Source organism: Gopherus evgoodei, chromosome 7, assembly GCF_007399415.2.
Source record: "Gopherus evgoodei ecotype Sinaloan lineage chromosome 7, rGopEvg1_v1.p, whole genome shotgun sequence".
Taxonomy (NCBI): domain Eukaryota; kingdom Metazoa; phylum Chordata; order Testudines; family Testudinidae; genus Gopherus; species Gopherus evgoodei.
Genome location: NC_044328.1, coordinates 2,164,814 through 2,177,752, shown reverse-complemented (window position 1 = coordinate 2,177,752; position 12,939 = coordinate 2,164,814). Strand labels below are relative to the sequence as shown.

At 57.7% G+C, this 12,939-nt stretch overlaps 1 protein-coding gene across 3 annotated transcripts in view; it reads right to left on the bottom strand.

Moving 5' to 3' along the window:
- The window catches only part of LDB1 (LIM domain binding 1), a 44,752-nt gene that overhangs the window by 17,865 nt on the left and 13,948 nt on the right, over positions 1 to 12,939 (bottom strand). The window contains exon 1 of one of the 3 annotated variants that reach the window (XM_030570429.1): positions 2,605 to 2,712. The exons of the other annotated variants lie outside the window; for them this stretch is intronic. The gene's annotated coding sequence lies outside the window, so the exon portion shown is untranslated. Of the gene's footprint in view, positions 1 to 2,604; positions 2,713 to 12,939 lie in introns of those variants that run through there. 3 annotated transcript variants of the gene reach the window in all.

The window sequence follows — 12,939 nt, the reverse complement described above, 5'->3', positions numbered from 1 at the left end:
GTAGAGACTCGCTCTTACTGGATCTGTCTACACTGCAGTGCAAGCCCTGGGTTAGCAGAGCTCGAGGGAGCAGACCCTGGGTTTGTTAACCTGGGGCGTGAGCAGCTTCACTCCTCTGTAACCCCAGGTGTGGAACTGTTGAGCCCAGACCCCAGCCTGGAGCTCCAGCGTCTACACAGCATTATTCAGGGACAAGTCCAATCACCCACATCCCAGATTTCCCAGCTCCCTCCCAGAATGGGGCCACTCGAGCCCTTTGTGCGTGGGGCAGCGCAGGAACACAACTGGCCCGAGGACAAAGGAAGTCGGCCCGGGGCATTGTGGGATACTTTCAGCACACTCCCAGAGCACGGGTCCAGTGGGGCTGCGTCTGCACTGCAAAGCAACAGGGCTTGAACCCTGGGTCCCGGCTTGACTCGGGGTCGGACTCTCCGCCCCAATGAGGCCCTGGGTCCGAGCCTGGGTTAGTGTGACTGGCGTGTAGGCAGAAGAGGGGTTCGGTCTGAGGCTGAGTTTGAATCCGGAGCTTACGCTGCAGTGTGGACGTGCCCGCTGTGCATGGGTACAGAGCCCCCACATGCTGCTGTGAGAAGGGAACACCAGCTCACCTCTCAGGAGGGTCATCTCCAACCTTCATCCCTTTGCTACCGGTCGCCTGAGCTGCGCGCTGATTGTTGCACTGGGGGTATTTCAGGGGAGACGGTCCGCACTGCACAGCTCACATCACCCGTACTGCGGTACAGCCCCGGGGCCCAGACACAGACCACGACCTCAGCGTGCCAGGCGCTGGACAGACACAAGAGCAAACAGTCCCTGCCCCCCAGACTTTACAGTTGAAGCTGTGCTAGACAACTGGCCAAGACCTGAGACCACTGCTTAACACGCTGGCCCATCCTTTCTCATTGTTTTCCTCTCCTCTCCGGTCTGTCTGCACCCACCTGTTGTCTCCGGTCACAGGCCGTACAGGCGTCGGAGCAGAAACCGTCCTGTGGGGTCCCACTCCACGACTCCAGCACCCAGGCGTTATGGCTACGCAGTCAATACAGGACTGGAGGGCAGGATGTTAGAGGGCGTTAGCTAATGTGTTCAAACTCGCCCACACGTGCTAGCTGGCAAGCCTGGGAGGAGTGGGGGGTTCACATTCAACTCCACCTACTTGGCATGTGTGCAATGCTACACAATCTGCTCCACACTGGAGAGTTACAACACAAGCTGGAACTGGGCAGCTAGCTGGCACCCAGCGGGATTTACCCGGAATGCAACTGCCTGCTACAGTGCAGTGTCTTCCCCGCCCAGGCAGCTGCTCCGTGGGGGTGCCCCGGGCCAGATTGTTCAGGGAGCACCCTGGGTCTGCGGTACCGTATCCAGGGCTGTCACAACGGGTGCTCAGACAGAACGCCACCAGCCTAGCATTCCCACACATGTTCATTTCACAGCAACAGATGTAGGATGATTAGACTCTGCACCCTGGTAGCACCAGTGAGCCCCCAGCCCGCAGCAGAACCCCACGTGCTGAACAACCACAGAACAAAAAGACAGTCCCTGCCCCAGAACTTCCCGTGTAACCAGAGAGCAGGATTTCCAGCTCAATGTGGAGTTTCTGGGGCTTGGCCGGCATCAACGGTGGGTCGCCAAACACCCCTTCCAGCCCTGGCCGCAAACAGCAGAACCGTCATCTCACATCAGGTCAATGCTTCGTCTATTTATTATCAGTAATTTGTACAGTAGTAGTCCCTGGGCCTCCTGCCATGTCTGATCCAGCCACTGGTCCATCTAGTCTGGGATCCTGTCTCTGACAGCGGGTGCTTCAGAACCGCGAGTGAAACCCCAGTAACGTGGCTCTGGGGCCAACAGGTGGATGGCACGAAGCCTGGACCCAGGGGTTTCTATCCCTGACACATTGTACTTGATAGTCCCTGTGGACACTGGGCCACCATATCGCAAGGCCTGCCCCATCACCGCACACACGGGGAACAGGGGAACCCTGCAATGTCCTGTACCAAAGGGGGGCCCTGACAAAGCCACAGGGCGAGCAGGAGGGGAGTAGCAAAGGGGGCAGCCAGCCAGGAGGAAGGAGCCCAGAGGGGTACAGGCGCGGGATAGCAGCTGGGGGGTACAGCAGATGGGGACTGAGGGGGGCTGAGCAGGACAGCCCTTGTCCCCACAGGAGGCCAGGGAGCTGCTGTCAGTCCCTCTCCCCTGAGCCCTACAATTCACTTCAGAATTTAAAACACAAAGACGGGGGGAGGGAGCAGGGGGTGCCCCCCCCCAGGCAGGGGGCTCAGCACAGAGAAACCCCAGACAACAGCCACTGTCCCACCTCCAAACTTTGCAGAACTGAAGGGGGGGACCCCGGGGCCCAGGAACACGGAGCAAGTGGGGACATGGGGGGGAGTGTCTCCGGGACATGGACCCCCGGACTTAGCGGTAGATCTGCGCCATGGAGGAGTTCCCGGGGCTCGCCCGGCCCACGTACGGCGGGGCCACGGACTCGCCAGGCCGGCCCCGGAGCCCTAAGGCTGCACTTGGCCAGAACCGTCCCGGGGCCCCCGCTGCCCACGGGGCCGCTCACCCGTGGGCCCGGCCCGCGCCAGCCCGACTTACCCAGGAGAAGAGCCGGGCTCCCGCCGGGGGGGTGGAGCGCAGGGACCGGGAGAAACTTAGCGCGCCCCGGCCCCGGGCCCGCCCGCCCCGCCGGCCATCGGCTGCCAAGTTCCCCGGGCCGGAGCCGAGCGCGCAGGGCTGCCCACGGAGGGCCGCGGGCGCGAGTGGGGCCGGCCGCGTGGGGCGCCGGGCCGAGCCTGCCCCTTCCTTTGTTCGCGAGCTTCCCCGGGAACAATGGCTGCTGCCGCGGCTCGCCTGCCAGGCCCTCGGCGGGGGGATGGAGCCGCCTCCGAGCTCCGCACACGCACAGACCCACCCCCTCCCCGAGCCCTCCCGAGAGAGGCCCCGCCGCCGCCCGGGAGGCGGGGCGCGCCGGGCCGGGCCGGGCCGGGCCGAGCAAACAAAGGGCAGAGCCGGCCCGGGGCTGGGCACCCCCTTGATGCGGGACCAGCTCCCCCCCCCCACTGCTAGCAGCTAGCCCCAGCCCGGGCGCGGGGGGCTCATGCCAGGCAGGGCCAAACCAAGAGCCAGACGCCCCCAAAACCCAGGCACCCGGCTTAAAAAAATCACCCGGCTTTTCAAAAAGAAGAAACACGGGGTCCGGGTCCCCAGCCCGTGTGCCCTGCCCTTTTCCAGCGGCTCGGGGCGGCGGGCCAGGACCTGGTTCTCTCCTTTTTAAAGGCGAGCGGAGGGTCTCCCTCATTCCCGTGCCTCCGGGAGCTAGGGCTTTACGCCACCCGCAAAACACCACCAGAGGCGGCAGTGCTGGCTGGGTTCTGGCCTGGGAGCCAAGGATCACGCTCAACGCAAGCGAGGGCCGGATCCGGCCAGCCAGGGCTTGGGGGACATTCCAAGGATGGTCTGTTTGTGGTTGCCCCAGTGACTTGCCAGGTGCTTCCCACCAAGATGGAAACAAGTTGCCCCATTGTACCGCTGTGCCTGCCTGCCCGGGGGGTGGCACCAGTGTAACTATCTATCTGTTTACATCGGTACAAACCCGGCTCGTAGCCCAGGCCGAAGGGGAGAGAGGCAGGGAGACGGCCGGGCATGACTGGAATCACAGGGAAAGTGGGGCTTTAGGAGAAGGCAGGATCTTGGTGTATGGGCCCAGGGAGGGCTCCCCCGCCTCCCCTCAACTGCTATCAATCTGGAGCAGCCACATTTACATAAAAAATAAATAAAGTGAGGGCTTTGGGAAGCTTTTCTGAGATGCGGGTGGTTTGGGGATTGAATAGAAAAGGCCTTGAGAAAATAACAATCAATCTGATCACATACTAACCGGCACACGCGGCCTGCAGCTCTGGGACAAAGCTGGGACGGAGGCTGAGGGGGATCGGGGGTGGGAGAGGAGTAGCCCCTTTAATCTGTGCTACTAATATGGATTTTTAACAAGGGAGGGGCCTGGGCTGTGAAATTCAGAGCCGGGCTCCCCCAGCTGCAGGGGTGTCCAGCAGGGTCGTTATAACAAGAGCAACAAGCTGGGAACAGGCTTTGGCTCCCCACCTTATGCAGGGTGATGGGCTGGACCCATCGCTGTTGGTCCCTGGAAGACCCACTCATGTACCTGAATTTCCTGCTCTGTGCAGGAGCTCAGATGAGTGGATTCCTTCCCCTCTCCATCCTGCTCCTGCAGCGCCTCCATTTCTGTCCCGCTCCACACACCAAGAGGGGCAGGAGTGGCTGGGCTGCAGAGATGCAAAGCGCTAGGAAAGAGCAGTCTCCAAAAGAACCACCCTGTTCACTTCCTAACCCTATTTCGCATCAGCCAAGTCAGTCTGGCTGCATGTGGCAATTTTACACGGTTAGAAGCAGCTGCCATTTTATGAGGCAGGGCAGATGTGGTATGATCCAGAGGAGACGCACACACTGTGCTCTCTCCTGGAGACTTTGCTTTTGTTCTTTCTTCTTTGCCCCCCCCCCCCACTACATGGAAGAGTCCTTCATACTGTGCTGCTCCAGAAAACAAATAGACACAGCCAACCGCCAGCACTTAAAAAAATTTAAGTCCGGCAGTAAAAATCATGAGATTGGCTTATAAATCATGATTTTAAAAGTAACGTGTTTTGTGTCTTTTATTTGCCTTTGAGGTTCTGAGCATTTAGGGGTCTTTATTACAAGCTCTTCTCTGCAACCAGGAGGGCCAGGAACTTCCTCCTAACAAAGAAAGACAACTGAGGTTCTCACATCACAGTGTGACTCCTCATTTCTCTGGGCGTCTGCACGAAGCAGGGACACTGGCTGCATGAAGTGGCCAGCGGCTCATTTGTCCCTGCACCACTATAACCCCTCCCCACAGCACACCTGTTTCTGACAAAGCCACAGTCACACCCAGCACACCTGCCAACCATGGCTGCGCTGGGGTATTCTGGGGTACCTCTCCCATCGCGCCCTGTGTAGGAGCGGGGCCAGACACTGAATGGAGGGAAGGAGCGGGGGGGGCCCAAATGCAGTAACTAAATGCGCCTATCTGCCTGCACATAAAGAGAAGCCACCGATCAGAGCTCAGGACCCCGCACCAAGTGCTGCAACCAGCTGATACAACCCAGGCCTGGGAACTGCTGCTCTGAGGCGATAAGAGACTCCCGCCCCCTCGGTGACATGGCTGAGCCGGGCCGGGCAGGGCAGGGGAGTGTCACTGTGGCGAAGACAGCAGCACACTGAGGGCAGCTGGCTGGGAAATGGTTGTGGGGTTTTCCCCCCAGAGAAAAATGAAAATTTTTTTATTGTTTCATTTTTTTCTTAAGTATCAGAGGGGGAGCCGTGTTAGGATTCTTTGCTGCTTTTACAGATCCAGACTGTGGCACCTTATAGACTAACAGATGTCCTGGAGCATGAGCTTTCGTGGGTGAATACCCACTTCGTGGGATGCCGGATGTATTCACCCACGAAAGCTCATGCTCCAGGACATCTGTTCGTCTATAAGGTGCCTCAGGACTCTTTGCTGCTTTTTTTTCTTAGATTTTTTTCAGGTTTTCATCAGAAAACTGCTTTGTTTTCAGCTTTCCGCAACCAGAAATCACATTTTTTTCCTATTTGAAATTTTAAAAAGTTGGTTTGTGGTTTCTAAAAGCCCAAATATTTCCAGTTTCTTGACAAACATCTCTTTTTATTTTTTTCAATGGGAGTTTTCATGAAAAATCTCCATTTGGTCAAATATGCAATTTCATTTTGAAAAACACACATTTGAATGGAACTTTTTCAGCCACCCCAGTGCTGAGCTGGGTTATGACGCTGGGGATGGGGCTCAGTGACTGGGAGCTCTGTGCTGTACAGTATTTTGGCTTGTGGTACTGTGAGACCCCAGCCCAGGTTGTCTTAGCCTCCCTCAGGGCCATGCTGAGCCAGGCACTTTGCAATCTAGAAGGCCAGGTCCCTGCCCCACGGAGCTCACAGCCCAGACGGACAAGATGTAGGCAGGAGAACATACCATCCCTGGTGTCTTGCTAATGGCACACGTATTGTACTGAGTCTCTCCCCCCTAAATCAGCACATCTGTACTGTTGCTGCTTCACGGAAGGGGTGCCAGCACAGCAGCAGGCTGTTAAGACATCTGTCTGTCTACAGTACTTCTGGCAGGCTCATCACTGAAGTGTTGTCCACCTCGGGCAATGCAGGTGGTAGGAAACAGCAACCCTCCAGTGGAAAGCACGTGCACAAACCAACCCCCTATCACACATCAACAATCCTGCTGTTGCACACACACGCCCTGATGTTATCAGCTTCACCCTGCTCCCTGTGTTATGTCACAGCCACCAGCCGGGCTGACACCCAGGCCCTCTGAATCAGCACCGTAACAAAGGCGAGGCGAAAGAGGCACTTGCCTCGGGTGCGCAAAGCGGAGGGGCGCAGCTCTACCGCGATCGGCCGCAGCTCTACCGCTACCACTTTTTTGGCAATGATTTGGTGGCAGGTCCTTCCCTCCGACAGGGACTCAGGGACCCACCACTGAATTGCCGCTGAAGACCCTGGAGCCGGCCCTTGCCTTGGGTGCAAAAATTCCTTCTAACGGCTCTGCTCTGGACCCGAAACATGAGTCTGCACAGCCAGAGCGAAAGATCTCAGCTCCTCACCTGGGGGCCAGAACACCCCTCATGCTCTGCCCTCTGACCCCACCATCCTTCTGGAGTGTGGGCAATAGGGCCCCCTCCTCCCCCAAGAGGCTGGAGCAGCAGCATCAGGGCGCCTTGTCCTCCCAGGAATGGTAATTGGGTGCCACTCCCATAGGTCGCAAATGGGGTCCCTTCTCTTCCGCAGGGAGATAGCACTGGGGGACCCCAGTTCTTTCACATACATGCCAGCATGCTGCAGCACCTCACACTTCTCTGTCCACCTGTGTTCCTCCCCGCCCCAAGGCAGGCACGAAAACGCATGACCCCATGCGTGCGAATGCAGCCGGCCAGGCCCTCTCCAAGTAACACATCTCTGCCGTGGTACCCACAGGAGATGCACAACTAACCCCATGATGCAGGTGGGGTGCCCGGTGCATCCTCACCAGCCTGCCTCTGGAATTAACGCCCCCCGTGGCCAGCCGACTCGGGTTCACAGGGACTGGGTGGTGGGGCTGTATGACTGGAACCCTGCGAGGGGGGAGGGTACCACAGCTCAGGCTCCAGCCGAGCCCAGATGTCTACTCAGCTCTTCAGACCCTGCCAGCCGGAGTCAGGCCAGCCGCGGTGGTTTAACTGCAGCGTAGACGTACCCACACAGCCCACTCCCACTAAGCCGGTGAGATTCCTCACATGGGCCCAGGCCCACCCCTCTGGCACAGCCACCCCATGACTATCCCACTGAGCCCCATGCAGAGCCAGCCAGTAAGTGGAGGCAGTCTGGGGGGCTCCCTGCAAGGAGCCGGAGGAGGCTATCTTCCCGCAGGACATCAGCCAGGGCAGGGCTTTCTCTGCATCTGTGAGATGCCCAGCACAAGGGGGCCCTGACCTTCGCAGCTACACACTTCCACAGCACACACACCCAGGAACAACAATGGGTAGGGGAAGGCAGATAAGTATTCGAACTCATCTCCCATTCGTTCCCACGTGTTTACACGCTCTTTGTGCTAAGCGGAAATGCGGACGTAGACACCTGAGCTCACCCGCAGCTTGGCTGCTGTTGTATTTTCAAATATTGCAAAATTGGGCAATTTCCCCCCTTATAAGATCTAGCCGGGCACCAGAGACTCCAGCGCCCGCGTGACGATCACATGGCGCAGAGAGACGTGCACAGCACATGCGCAAATGTTCGCACACCGAGCTCGTGAAGGCTGGTGCCCCAGGATACCCAGAGGGAGCATATCCCTGTGATTCCCCCAAAGGCTCCGCTGCCAGTTCCGCGGCCTTGGTGGCTGCTCACGTGGTCCTGCCCAGCTCTGACGACAGCGGGTCCACGTGGCTGCAGCAGCCCCAGCTGTTTATGGTTATAGCTGAGTTAATAATTAACTAGGCACTGGCTGGAGAGGGAAGGCTGGGATGCAGCTGGGGAGGGGCGTGTCCATTCCCTCCCTCCTGGGGCCCCTTCTTGCATTTACAGGGTGCAGCCCAGCAGGGCCCCTTCACTGTGAATCCCCCCCATCTCTGGGGCCCTGATCCCACTTTTGTCTGCGGCCCCCCAGATCCCTCCACAGACTGGCTCTGCCCTGAGCCTTCTGGGGTGCGGGGATGAGGGGAAGGGTCTCCGAGCCGGCGGTGTGGGGCTTACGGCTACTGAGCAGCCCAAGTGGCACCCAGGCCCAGTCTGGGGCTGAGAGACAGGCAGCAGCGGCAGGGGTATGTCGCACACACCAGCCCAGGGAAGACCCAATAGAACATGTCAGGTGGGCAGCTGGGGGGACTCAGGCCTGTTTCCAATCCCAAGGCCAGCGTGTAACAGCCCTGGGAAGCGAATGCCTCCACGTATCTCCACCGCTGCCCAGCCCTGCCCCAGAAGGGCCCTGCTCTTGTGGGGTCTCCTTGGCCTCGCCAGTGAGCAGCCAGCCGAGGCCCCAGGCAGCTTCAGTCAGGGGCTTCTTGTGATCTGGTAGGAACTGAGCTGAGACCCACCAAACCCACTGTACACGTGGCCCGGCTCAGCCAGCCAGCTACTGGCAGCTCCCTGGCACTGCTGGGTGGGGAAGGGCGAGCCGGAGGCACAGGGCTGACTCGCTGGGCAGCATTACAAATTCTGACCCTGTTGTCTGGGGTAGTTTGTGTCTTCCAGCCCAGGGAATCCTGGGTGGCACTCGTTCCCAGGGACTGCTCCCCCTCACAGCCAGACCTGAGGGGGACCACCCCCCAGCAGCATGGGATCTCCCTAGTCCTATGGAGTCCTGCCAGGCCCTGACCTCTGTTCTGCTGCACCCTGCCAGGCCTTAGTACAGGCAGAGCAAAACCAGCTCTGTCCAGGTCCTGCCCTGCAGCCCCCCGCTATTCCAGCCCCCGATCCCCCAGGAGGAACTGGAAGTGCCCCTGCATGCAGCACCCTCTCCCCTCGCACACCAGCCGTGTTGCACGCACAGAACAGGACAGCCTGTCAGCCGTCGCCCTGCAGAGCCCCTGCCCTAGGGACAGCCAGGGGGCCAGGGAGTGGAGAACAAAGTCCCATCCAGCAGACCCCAGGGGGCCAGAGAGGGGGACTATGGACACCCACGTAGGAGCTGGCCCAGCCTCCTGCCCCTCCAATGGGCCACGACCCGGCCCGATACAGTACAGGGCCCGCACTCACACCTCGCTCAGGGCTCGTCTCACAGGGAGTAACCACCTATCACAGGTGTATGACACCTCTCAGGCCAAAGCCCTTCACAAACCCTACACATGCAGCACTGCTGAAATGCAGCCACCTCTGGGGTGGTGCACAGCAAGCAGCTGCCACCAGCAGGCTGCATGAGTGGGGCTATTCTGATGAAGGAAAACCCCTGCTCCTCCCAAAAAGCACCGCCGGGATTTTCCAGCCCCAGGCAGAGCAGACAGCGCTTTGGTTATACCCACACTGCAAAGCCCCAGGCACCAGGCACGGTCCTTAGGCTGGAACGTCAGCAGCTGACCGCCGTGTAACGCCAGCTGTGCGTGACTCCAGCCCAGCCCCGTGGGGCTAACAGCTGGCTGCTCACTACTGGCCACAGGGTCTCTGGTATGTGGGGCCAAAGGGGCCCCCTTGGGCTGGGAGCTGCGCAGATGGAGCCAAGCCCCAGCCTCTGCCCTCGCAGTCAAATACAGTAATCAAAGGCCTGGCGTCCTTGCTGGTACTGGGTGGGGGAAATGAGGGAGCCTGGCGGAGAGTTCAGCCTGGGACTCCAGGGACAGCAGCTAGTCCAAAGCCTGATGCTCCGGATTCCCAGCAGTCCCCTGCAGCCATTAAGGCAAGTAAATTAATACGGGAAAATACCCCACCCCATCAATGCCTGCAGCTGCTTCCCCGCCTCGGCTCTAAACACAGGTCTGGGGATTTATCGATCGAGTCCCAGCACATTCGCATCATGAAACTCCTTTGGCTGAACTAAAGAACTCAGCCCCACCCCCAATCACTCCGCCACCCTGGCCATCGGGGGCCCCAAACAGCCAGGGCAGCGAAATGCCCCTTCCAACGGGACTGGCCAGGCGAGCCTGTCCTCTCCAGCCAGGCATAGCCCCAGACACGGTGACCCCCACATCCACCGCTACCGCCAGGATCAGCGAGCCTAGGAACGAAGCTGCCACGCGCCCTGGGCCAGGCCTCAGCACCGTACTGCCCAGCATCCCAGGGGCCCCTCGCTGCACAGTTCCCAGCATGCAGTGCAAGGTATCTGGTGTGAGGGCAGGCCCTGGCTCCTCCGAGACGCCCTGTCCTCCCCTGCTGTGTGAGCACAACCTCTCGCCACTGCTGTCCCCCACCAGACCAGGGACACCATTGACCGTCAGGAAAGGTTCATGAGCATGGGAGACAGAACTGTCACAGAGCCAGGGACAATGGAACTCACTGCCACAAGAGAGAGGAGATACTGGGCCTCACGACGCGCAGAGCGGGACTGAGATTCTTCTCTCTCACACACACACACACACACACACACACACCCCCTGCAAGGACACACAACACATGGCACAGGCACACACGGACATTCAACACACAAACCTCACTCACATTAAAAAAAAAATCTTTCTCCATGACTCCCCCAAGCAGAGAGATTGCTCTTTGGGGAGGGGGCTCAGATACTGCAGGGCCTGGGATCACATAACGCACCTAGACAAACGTGTTGCTGCGAGCCACCCCGGCAAGCAAAGCACATTGGGCTCACCAAGCTGTTAGAATTCTTGGAGGGGGTCAACATGCACGTGGCCAAGGGGGATCCAGTGGACATAGTGTACTTAGATTTTCAGAAAGTGTTTGACAAGGTCCCTCACCAAAGGCTCTTAAGCCAAGTAAGCTGCCATGGGATAAGAGGGACAGGGCTCTCATGGATTGGTAACTGGTCAAAGGGTTGGAATAAGCAGTTTTCACAGTGGAGCAGGGTGGGAGACCAGTGCTGTTCAACACGTTCATAAACAATCTGGGAAAAGGGGTAAACAGTGAAGGGGGCAAAGTTTGCAGATGATACAAAACTACTCCAGATAGTTAAGTCCCAGGCAGACGGCGAAGAGCTACAAAGGGATCTCACAAAACTGGGTGACTGGGCAGCAAAATGGCAGATGAAATTCAATGTTGATAAATGCAAAGTAATGTGCATTGGAAAATATAGTGTCAATTACACATACAAAATGACGGGGTCTAAAATAGCTCAGGAAAGAGATCTTGGAGTCACCATGGACAGTTCTCTGAAAACATCCGCTCAATGGGCAGCCTCAGTCAACCAAGCGAACAGAATGTTGGAACCATTAGGAAAGGGAGAGATCAGAGAGAAAATATCATAATGCCACTATATAAATCTATGGTACATCCACACCGTGAACACTGCGTGCAGTTCTGGTCAGCCCATCTCAAAAAAATATATATTCGAACTGGAAAAAGTACAGAGAAGGGCAACAGAAATGAAGAAGGGTATGGAACAGCTTCCATAGGAGGAGAGATTAAAAAGTCTGGGACTGTTTGGAAAAAGAGACAACTAAGAGGGGATATGATAGAGGGCTATAAAATTATGATTGGTGTGGGGGAAGATAACACACGAACTAGGGGTCAGTCAATGAAATTAATAGGCAGCAGGCTGAAAACAAACACAAGGAAATTCTTTACACAGTGCACAGCCAACCTGGGGAACTCCTCGCCAGGGGATGTTGTGAAGGCCAAAATATAACTGGGTTCAGAAAAGAACTAGATCAGTTCACAGAAGACAGGCCCAGCAATGGCTATTAGCCAAGATGGTCAGAGATGCAACCCCATGATCTGGGTGTCTCGAAATCTCTGTTTGCCAGAAGCTGGGAATAGGCAACAGGGAATGGATCACCTGATGATTCCCTGTTCTGTTTACTCCCTCTGGGGCACCTGGAACTGGCCACTGTCGGCAGACAGGACACTGGGCTAGATGGACCTTTGGTCTGACCCAGTCTGGCCGTTCTTGTGGCTTCACATCGTGCTCTGCAGATCATCAGACTCAGACTGTGTCAGACCAATGGCGGGACCAAGCTGCAGGGCTGAGGGCTCTCAACTGAGCATTTCCATCCCCCAACGTTCAGAGGAAGGGTCCGTGAACTCCCTTTGGCCTCTGCCATGGGGGTGGGGGTGGGGGTGGGGGGGAGCTGCTGTCAGAAGCTGGGGAGGAGGGAATGGAGCCTTTTTATGATCATCTATTTGTATTATGAAAGCCCCCAGGAGCCCCAGGCCATGCCAGGCACTGCACAGACACACACAAAGACAGTGTTTCTCACAGAGAATGACTCATTCACCCTGAAAATATCCCACCTCCCGCTGGATCATCAGGCCAAGGCGGCTGGGCTGTGCCTGCGAACCCAACATTTGTGCACAGAAATGAGTCATTGCGGACATCAGATCCTGCTGGGCTCCTGCAATTAGCCCTTTGGGTCCAGTGTCTTGGAGTCTGAATGGGGAAAAAAAAATCACTCCAAGCAGCCAGGGCAAAACTCTGGGATGTGCAGCGAAAATGGCTGGAGGACGGTGAGGTGCCCAAAGCCATCACTGCTAGGACAGTGCATATTGATCCACCAGCAGCAGAGTGCCCAGAGCCAATGGGTACCCAGCTGGGAGGAGCTGCAAAGGGCAGGGAGCACAGAGAGATGACTGGGGGAATCCAGAGAGACCTGACAAATAGCAACAGAGACTTGGCTGGGAAACGGACAAGTAAATCCCCGAGGGCGGGGGAGTATAACCCCAGCCCTAGAGCCAGCCAGCGGCGAAAACTGGGGACAGGGTGACAGCAGGCAGCGAGGAGTTTGCAATCTG